The sequence below is a fragment of the Bidens hawaiensis genome, unplaced genomic scaffold (genome assembly GCF_021521415.1).
Source record: "Bidens hawaiensis isolate Kalapana, Puna unplaced genomic scaffold, B.hawaiensis_p1.1 tig00016560_1, whole genome shotgun sequence".
NCBI lineage: Eukaryota > Viridiplantae > Streptophyta > Magnoliopsida > Asterales > Asteraceae > Bidens > Bidens hawaiensis.
In genome coordinates this window covers 1-10086 of record NW_027492517.1, presented here as the reverse complement: position 1 = coordinate 10086, position 10086 = coordinate 1, and the positions used below count along the sequence as shown (strand labels likewise).

The 10086-nt window shown below is 31.5% G+C and overlaps 1 pseudogene; it reads right to left on the bottom strand.

The window, feature by feature from the left end:
• Positions 1-8034: 8034 nt before the first annotated feature.
• On the bottom strand, positions 8035-9782 carry LOC143551666 (3-ketoacyl-CoA synthase 12 pseudogene; annotated as a pseudogene).
• Between the last annotated feature and the right edge of the window lie 304 nt (positions 9783-10086).

The following is a 10086-nucleotide window of genomic DNA, read 5'->3' as shown; positions in this document are numbered from 1 at the left end:
CATACATAAAATGTGAGGAGAGTTGTTTGATCTTGTCACGCTTTTGTTCATCTATTGAGTGTTACATATTTAAAACGGATAAACAAAGTGCATAAAATAGCAGAAAAGAAAGGAAGTAGTTTTGATTTAATATATGACCGGCTCAAACAATTTAGGGGTTAAACAAACTTTAAATAAAAGTTATGATTAAAGTCAAGTATTACTAATAATTAATTTTTTACTATATTTTATATTAGTCTTTTATATAAAACTATTTTTTGGACCCCCGCGTTGCGGGGGCTGAAAATGCAAGTGTTAGAAAAGGAAAAATAAACTTGCCATGAACACTCATATTGAAAATGCACGTTTTAGAAGGGGAATTATAAACTCGCCACAAACACTCATATTGCTATTGTAACGCGTGGTTATTGTTCTAACTGTATGATATATAACATAGTATTTAGAAAGTCATATTATTTAGAAAAAGATGATGATCCACTTACTTATATTAACCATATAGGTAGAGGTAGTAGCTTTGTAAATAAGCCTAAGTTTTGATAATAAAGAGTTACAGGGGTATACATAGAGGTAGTAGTTTCCCTGGCACAACCACCAACACACCTCGTCTACTACCAAATAGCCACCACAACACAAACATCAAATTATCAAACCGTCGATGTCTCTGTTTAACAAAGTTACAAAAACATATTTGAAGGTATGTGTCCGCAGCCAACCAACATGTCTCTTATTCATTATCGACACCATCACCATCTTAGGGTTACGCCTGTGGCTACTGAAGTTTCATCTCCCTCTATCTACCCAAACCCTAGATCCATCTGTCTAGTCCATTCTTGAAGAAGAAGAAACAGAGATCTGGTTAAAGGTTGCATATATGATTTGAGATAAGGTTTCAGATTCGAGATGGGGTGGGTTGAATATCGAATATAAGATCATAATCATTTGGTAATTGCTACCACAGAGAATTTTTCGATTCCATCCATTTAAACTTGGATTACATGATGGTTTTGCTCGATTGAATGGTGGTCTGTCATTGAGGAAGAAAGCTGACATCGACCGGCGTTTACTATGGTGGTGTGGTTGACATAACCAGTTGATAGTGTATTAGTGTGGCAAAGATCCTTCCAAAGGAACAATTAATGAAGACTTAAAGCAAAGGAGGGAAAGACACGTTTACAAAACAAAAACCTAAACCAGGACACGTAGCAAGAGGATGGCAGGTTGCTACACCTGGCAAGCCAAAACAATGATGTGACATTCGTCAATTTCGGGTCACTTTTGTTATGTTAACCCGACCCGTTTGTAACCCGAACATTTCAAATATATAAAACATTGGATCTTGTCATTTAAAATATATAAAATATATAAAATATTTTTTTTTTATATTATGCATTGTTTGACCATTTAAACATACCCATTTTTATGCAAACCATAAAAGAATCTTTATACCCAACCCTTCACTCATTTAGCTATATATACACACCCATCTTTTTCATTTCACTCTTGCTACATCTCCAAAAACTCTCTCAAACTCCATAGATTCAAGGTTGTTATTTCTTATGTATTCTTGAAGTTTTGACTTCTCAAGTCAAACTAACTATAGTCTTTCATTCTAACTTGTTCATCTAACATTACTAACTCTTGAATATGGTGGTACAACATATATATAATACACACCCCTTGTTTCCTTTATTTGTTACTTCACCGACTTTGGTTGGTTAAGTTCGAATGTCATAAGGCAAGGCTTCATGGAGGACTTCGTGTTCTTGATATATATTTACACACACATAACTTATTATACATATCACTTATGACTAACTTCTAACCATTTAGTTTGTTCATCTTATTTACAAGTTCCATGGTGTGGGTTTGTATAAGACTAACCTCGGTTTAACCGAAACTAGTCCAAACCGGAAACCGAACTTTTGTTTACTAGTTTTGTTACAATATGTTGTTTAAACATGTTTATTGCTAGATTTGAGTTTCAAAAATCATTTTTACAAGCTCTTTGATATTAAGCATATGGAATCCATCTATGAACTCGTTGGGAGATGGAAACCGAACTAAACCGAAACTTTTGCTTAAAAGACTTGTAGTTAACTTTTTTTTGTTGTAAAATTTAAGTTTTCTTCATTTATAAACCAATATATAAGTTCTATGATATTTGGGCATGTAGAACCATCTATGAACTATTTGTGAGATGGAGACCGAACTATACCGACTTTTACTCGCTTAAGACACACAAGTGTGTTTTTAGTTATCAAGACTTGTATATTTCTTTAAAAAAATAGTTTACAAACTGATTTTAATTATTTTCTTAAGTACTTGGAATAGTTGGATCCAACTTGATCTCATAACATAGCTTGGACCGACAAAACCGAATACTCGCTTAACGTGCGTTGTTAGTTCTAAACAATAGATCTACATACTTGGTTAAGTGTTAGTATGTTTTAATGAGTTATCTCATAACAATTAATATTTTGGAAAGTTGACTTTGGGTTTGACCATTTGTCAAGACCCGAACCGACAACCCGAACACTCGTTAAAAACCTGTTTTAGTATCTTTAGCCTAATGGAACTTGCATTTTAGCATTTTCCCCACCTTATTACTTAACGTTGGTTAAGTAAATATTAAGGTTAGATACTTTAACCCGGTTTTGAGCAAACTTACATTTTTTTAAAAGGGTTATTATTATAAATTCTTAAATAGTTACATTTTAAACCTTGAACTTTAATTGATTAGTTTTTGCAAAAATTATTTTATTTAAAGATCTTCAAGACAACCTTTCTAAATCCAATACTTTCTTTTATTTAGGCTTCATACGTTAAACTCGTCGTTCCGGCAAATCTCCAAATAATCAATCTTTCAAGTTTATTACTTGAATGTGAGTAACTTCATACCCCGTTTTCTATCTTTTATTTTGGGGGTGACATTTCAACTTATCTAAATTAAATGTTTTATACTTGGGTCTTAAACCACAAACGTTGTTGTATACCTTACTTGAATAATTGCTCGATTTGGTGTTCTATGCTTATTTGACTATGTGTTTATCGCTTTTGGATGGTGGAACTATAAATCCTAGACCATTTGGCAACCCCTCATGGCAAGGTGTCGTTAACGTAATTCAATTAACGATAACTATAAAATCCTAAACTATTTGGCAACCCCTTATAGTTGGGTGTCGCTAACTTGTTAGCGATAACTATTTATCCAAGTTTATAGCTATTATTTATGGTTTTGTATACTAGTTTTGTGGCTTTTCATACTATATATCTATTGTTCAAACTTATGAATTGCTCACCAACCTTTGTGTTGATAAACTTTATTTTATGAAATGTTACAGGTTTGCATCTAGGTTGATTATGGAGTTCGGTGAAGAAAACGTCACAAATACCGTTAGGATATTAGCAAAACTAAACAATATTTGATTTGCTATATTTTGTTATATTTTGTTGTATTTGAGTTATGAATATTTGGTTATGTGACATTTTCGATGATGTGAAATGAAATGAGTTTGTTAAATATTGTCGCTTTAAATAGTGTCATGCGCTTATGAGCAATCGTTGCACCCCGGCATGTTCCGCCGCCTTTGGTCAGGGTGTGACAAATGAAAACATAGGTACAAATAATGAAAGCATATGGTACCAGACTCTATGCACAAATTCAGTTGAAATTGTAATACTTATAAAATAAAACATGTAACACAACAATTAATTCACATGTTACAAAACTAAGATGCACAATCCTCCCACAATCTATAATATATATAAACGAAAACCCAAAAATCCTAGGTGTCCGCGATGTGGTCGCTCCCTCTTTTTTGGAGTCACCAGATTTGCTTGATTTTTAAATGGAGGCTTCTCATGCATTTGACCCGAATTCATGGGTATGGGTCTTACCAAACCCAGATATTCCTTAAACGGGTTATAACATCTCATTAAATCAAAAAACTAATATCACCAAATATTTGATTTAAAAATCCTATAAAGTAGGAATATACCCAAAATTAATATCTGATTTATTTAAAAAAAGTTATATATTATTTGTAATTAAAAAACCAATTTTATAGTAAAAAAAATAAATGGGTATTGGGTCTCATCAAACCCATATAGTTTTTAAACCAGTTTATAACATCTCATTTATTTATTAAACAATGTATCATCAAACCATAAGTATATTATTACTTTCATACAATAAAAAAATAATAATTCAAAAAATATATAAATATTATAAACAAATAAGATAAAACAACCCCCCTAATACACGAAAACAAAAAAATCATACGTGTCGCGATGTGGTCGCTCCCCCTTTTTTTGGAGTCACCAGATTTGCTTAATTTTTAAATAGAGGCTTCTCATGCATTTGACCGAATTCATGGGTATGGGTCTCATCAAACTCAGGTATTTCTTAAACGAGTTATAACATCTCATTAAATTAAAAAACTAATCTCACCAAATATTTGATATAAAAAATCATATAAAGTAGGGATATACTAAAAATTAATATATGATTTATGTAAAAAAAAATATATATTATTTATAATTAAAAAAACCAATTTTATAGTAAAAAAATAAACGAGTCTTGGGTCTCATCAAACCCATATAGTTTTTAAACCGGGTATTAACATCTCATTTATTTGTGAAACAATTTATTATCAAACCATAAGTATATTATTAACTTTTATACAATAAAAAAATAAAAATTCAAAAATTAAATAAATATTAGAAACAAATAATATAAAACAACTCCCACAATACAGGGGATAAAAACTAGTTGTATATATATCAAAAATAGTCATAGATTTGAAATACAGTTAGTTACTTTAATAGGCTTTGAAGGTCGCCCCAAGTCCCAACGGCTTGGATTAAAAGTGATTCATTAGGTCCTAAACTCGTATGCTTAGAAATTAGAAGTTTTCATAGGTTTACATGTAGAAAATAAAAAAATTAAAGAAAAGGGGTTTAGTTTTAGTTCATTCCATGACAAATGTTTGTCACATAAAATTGACTCATTTTTACTTGTATTATACTTGGAGAAATTAAAAAACTAACAAAAAGTTCTATCGTACTCGTGGATGGTTGTCGCAACTCTCAAGTGATTTTGCGGTTTGTGCTTACTATAGGGTATAAATGGGGTGGAAGTGTAGTATTGAGTGGTGCATGGTAATGGGTGGACCCAGTGGTAAACAAATGGGGCAACCACTCACCTTAATATATTTGTTTTTAATGTGATATATACAATCTTGATCCCCCCCTCCCAAATAAAATATTGCAATCGTCCCCCTTAAACTTATGAAATCATTGAGAAAAAGAAAAATAAGTTTTCATGAGAATTTTTTATATGTGCGGGAATAGTTGTCTGACCGGAGTGGCGTGAAGAACTCTGTAAATAAGACGAGTTAAGATGAGTTGATAAGGACATTTTGATAAATAAATTTTTATCTGCATATAAAGTAAAGCTGGCCACTATAGTTTTCTTGTCAAATAAATATTAATATTAATAATTTAGATTAATGCTTTCTTTTCAGTTGTCAACTTTATATTACTAGTAAAAAATATCCATGTGTTTTAATTTATTTATTATTTTAATTTGTTTGTTTTTTTACTTTACATTAGTAAAAGAAGTATTATTATATACTACGAAATATTATATATATATATATATACACCATAAACATACGAGGTTTTTACAAATGCAAAATAACAACAATTTAGTATCCTAAAACTGTTTTATGGTATATATACAAAATATAAACATACGAGGTTTTTAAATTGTTGTTATTTTGCATTTGTAAAAACCTCGTAATTATATTGTGATCTTAAACAAAAATATACACTATCACCCTCGCTTAAAAGTTTCTAGTTTCGTCAGTAATTATGTATTTGAATTATGTATGACGTACTTTTGGTAACTATACAAAGTTTAATTTGATTATGTTTTTTTTAGTATGACCCGACCAAACAAACCCTAAAATATCCCGCTCTCCAAGAAAAAAAAATTTTAGGTCTGCCATTGTGTATGATTACTACCCATTAAATGCTCATTCTCCTCTAAATATGCACAGTATATGTTGTAGTAATTAAAAAATTAGGAAGAAAGATTAATCGGTCATTTAATAGGCTTTAAATAGCCTACAAGTGAAAAGGGGGTTAATCAATGGCTTTAAATAGCCTAAATAAATAAACGTGCAATATTAAAATTAAAATAAATAATAAAAGAAATGGCCTCATGTATTTCAAACTATACTTAATTGGCAAAATATTAGTCCTCATTATTGAAATGGTAAACAAAATACCAATTACGCATGAGTGTGCTAACTTAACGTAATTAACTTAACCAACTACATAAGATGTGAGAGAATCTAAGCCCTTGAGACAAAGCTAAGACATAAAAGTAGCGTTGGCCCTTTAAAAATTCTAACCTTAATTATACGTCTTCATGAACTTTTATTATGAACTATGGTTTTAGAGAGGTGCAACTCTAGTAAATTATGTCTAATCCGCTCCTCCCAAGTCATTCTATACGTTTTTATCGTGGACTCCGTGAGTATTGGTATTTACCAAGGATAACAAAAGAGTTGACGAGTTATAAATAAGGGTTAATCGGCTAATAAGTTGTAATAGATGGGGTAAATAGGTTGGACTGACTATATATAAAATAGTTTTTTTTATTATTTATTTATAAACACGAATTTAAACTGATAAAATTGATATGTCAAACATAACACACTTGTTGAATTAAATGAGTGGACTGAAAATATCAATTTGATACCGCCTAATATAAAGTGTGAAACATGTAAATCAATTTCTCATGTTACAAAGTTTGTTAAGAAAACCATCTAAGAGAATTTAATTAGCAATATTTTGTATTGGCTTTTGAAAGGCTTTTACTTCCTGTGTATTTAACAAATTAAGAATACTCATAAAGGAGTTTCATATTTAAATTTATATTATTTCATGCTTTTTCAGCACTTACATTGAAGTCTTTGTCTTCAAATTTAGAGATTTTATATATATTTTTTTCATCTGAATATAATTTTTTCAAAACTTTTTACATATAGACTTTTAGTTATAACTATTTAAGACATAATCTTGAAAAGTTTTATGCTAATAAACTTATTAAGAAGATAATGCTTTGTAGTCAAGAAGATATGTATTGGCTTTTGGCTTAGAAAGATGAGAGAGAAAGTGTTTGAACGAAAGAAAATAGAGAAAAAAAAAATGCAATGTTCTTTTTCCCAAAAGTTAAATTTCATTTTATATTTTTATATTTATATATATAAACTGTGGAGAGCGACATCATCAAATTATTCATGTTGGCGGGTTCAATAGCTGTGACTTGTGACCCCTACTCTTAAAGATCATGCATCTACCAATTTGTTAGAAGTAATACTTAATTTAGTCTCATAATTACTTAAGTGTTCATTGTGTTAAAACATTACTTAAAAAACGAGTATCATCAACCATTTTTTTACTAATGGATGCTACCCCTCAGTAATTAGTTATTGATGTAACACGACAAACGCTAAAAATGGAAAATGTTAATTAGATAAATTAAATGTTAATTATCGAGAGATAACCATCATAAAGTTTGATCATGGTCAAACTAATTAACAGTTATCGACAGATACGTTTTTGAGGAAATTAATTGTGAAATTTCGTTCATTGTATTAGGAAACATTGTGTTGACGGATTCTAATCCTTGATTATTTTGAGTATAAATTTTGGATAGGATTCTCGGTCAAACTTTTAGTTGTTAGTTGGTGTGAACCCTTCATTGGTACACGGCTTCACTGATGCAATCGACCGTCAATAATACTCTTTTGTTTAGTTGTGAAATCATATCAACCAAATCTAAACGAAACCGGAACTAACAACTAGAAAGTTATGAAACCGATAAGTGGTTAGTTAGGTCATAAATTGGTTATTTCGTACCAAATTGAATGGCCTTAAAAACATTTAAATGTGCCAACTCTACATAATACAATATTGCCACCAACCATAGTATTTATACCAGCACTCAAACATAGGATTAATAATTTCACAAACAGAAATACAAGTTTAAGATACGGTACGGTTAACAGAAGAAGGTTCAATGTTGCATTTATTACAAAATAAATGCTTACAATGAAATTATTTTACATTAAAAGATTATACAATTGTATCCCGGCCTTTTATGAACAAAAAACCTTTTACTTTAGAAAAATCCCAAATTAAGTTCTAAAAGATTAATGTTTATTGCTTATATATTGTTTAACAAATATACGTGTAAAAAACCAAACTTTATTAACTGATAAACCTGTCGATCAGATGCTTCCAATATGGCTTCAAGCTCACTTGCTGCATTTTCTTCATTAATCCATCCATATTTCTCAACATATGGATTAATTAATGACTCTGGTGGAAAATGATCAACACAATCTTCCCAAACATTCTTGTCCTCCAAATCCCTTGTTACCTCCCACATACAACTATTACACTTGAACCCTGATCCGAACCCGATCATTAAAACCCGATCTCCCTTCTTTAACCTCTTTTTAGCCTCCATATACCCTAAAACATACCACAAGCTACTAGCAGACGTGTTGCCAAATCGGTGCAGTGTCATTCTTGATGGCTCCATGTCATTATCGGGGTAACCCTAAGCTCCGCTGAAACGCCTTCTATCACCGCCTTTCCACCAGGGTGCAAGCAAAAAATGGTCCACACCCAACTTGAAGTTTAAAACTGGCCTTCCTTTTAACCTTCATGTTTAAATATTTAGCACCAAGTTTTTGCATGTTTGTTTGCCAAACGTAACGCAAGACTGCGGTTATTGGTAATATCATTGGCGCTATAGTTTTTCAAGTTTTCGGTTAGAGCTCGTGTTGCGGTTTTTGGTAGGTTTTTTCCTAGGTAAAAACCCTATGTTTCCTTTTTCATCTTCTTGTTGCCTACAACATGTGTGAGCTTCATCGCTTGCGCCCAAATGGGTTCGAACTAGACACTTTAGCTTGAACATGGCTCGGTCCCTTAGAGCCGGTTTGTTGGTTAAGAGGATCGAAGAACCGCCACATCGAAACAAGCAGTTAGTTAGGATCATAGACCTTTCATTACCGTTGTACCAATTTGGAGCGATTGCCTCCGAGGTTAAAACAAGAGCCAAATTGTTTTTTATGAGTTTTAAACAGGTTTTGTACGAGGTTGATAGAGATCAAAACTCGCACTACATCCCATTCCCGAGATGTTAAAAGATTTAATATCTTCTCTCATCTTGTAATGATTGATAATACGTGACGTTAGTGATGGCACTAGAGTCAACACAGAGACATTGACTACTAGTATGTCAATGTCCTGTGGAGAAACCCTAGATTTTCTGAAAAAGTTTATCTAGGGTTTCTGTAAAGAACTCGTCCATTTCAAACTGAGTGTCGCTCAGTGTAGAGTTTGTTCCATTTTCTGTGAAGAAGTTTCTTGGACCGTAAGTTTCTTCACCGATGCCCGAGCTAACTATAGCTCTTAAGAGAAATCGATACTCTTCGAGGGCCAAATTGCATCGCTTCATCATCTCACCAGAGAAGTCGGTGGAGACTTTTCGATCATCGGGCGGCTTGAAGCACTCGTAATTCAAGATGTAACATGACTGGTTTCTTCTTTGTTCAATGAAGAAGTAAAAGAGGTATAAAATAGGACACAACCAAGACACACCCTAGTATCACAAGCATCATTTGAATCGCTCACTATGTGTTTGTGTGTTTATACAAGTCAACACACAACACCATCAATATTTATAATCTGGTAATGACAGACCTTTGGTAGGCCATGATTATAAAAGATACAAGCCCACAAGTTATCAACCAATCATCACATTTCTAGCATGATCTTTTTAAGTTAATTATTACTTTCTGATTAATATAGCAACTAAAAGAGACATATTAAGAAATAAAAGTTGTTATATGTTTTTATATACCCTTATCAATATTAAAAATATCATATATATATATATATATCCGAGCAAAACTAAAATACGATATATGTTATTATAAAGTTCTAATATATCATATACCCAACACAATTGAAAAAAACAATTTAAAAAAATCACCACATTAC